A 373-nucleotide genomic window follows, 5' to 3' on the forward strand; every position below is an offset into this window, starting at 1 on the left:
CCACGCGCTTCATCCTTCACATGCACCACCACAGCAAGACGGACCGCTACACGAATCTGAAGTGCCTGAACGACTTGCAACAGATCCGTGAGTAAGTTCCAACTTTGCCCAGATTTTTGTTTAAAGCCATGCACCACCAAGATCACGAGGCCCGCTTCCCTTCTCTTACAGCTGGCCCGCCGTCCTCCTACAGCAAGGTTACACCTCCACCTCCATCAAGAATATGCTGCTGAACGTGAGCGCCTTGGTAAGGCACGTAAGGACCTTCCATGCGGAGAAGTCCGGCCTGAGCAGCGAGCAGTTCGAGCGCGTCCTGCTCCAGCTCAAAAAGCTCCAGAAGGACAACTCCCGGAGGATTAAGGCCCACCAGCAG

The sequence above is a fragment of the Colossoma macropomum genome, unplaced genomic scaffold (assembly GCF_904425465.1).
Source record: "Colossoma macropomum unplaced genomic scaffold, Colossoma_macropomum, whole genome shotgun sequence".
Classification (NCBI taxonomy): domain Eukaryota; kingdom Metazoa; phylum Chordata; class Actinopteri; order Characiformes; family Serrasalmidae; genus Colossoma; species Colossoma macropomum.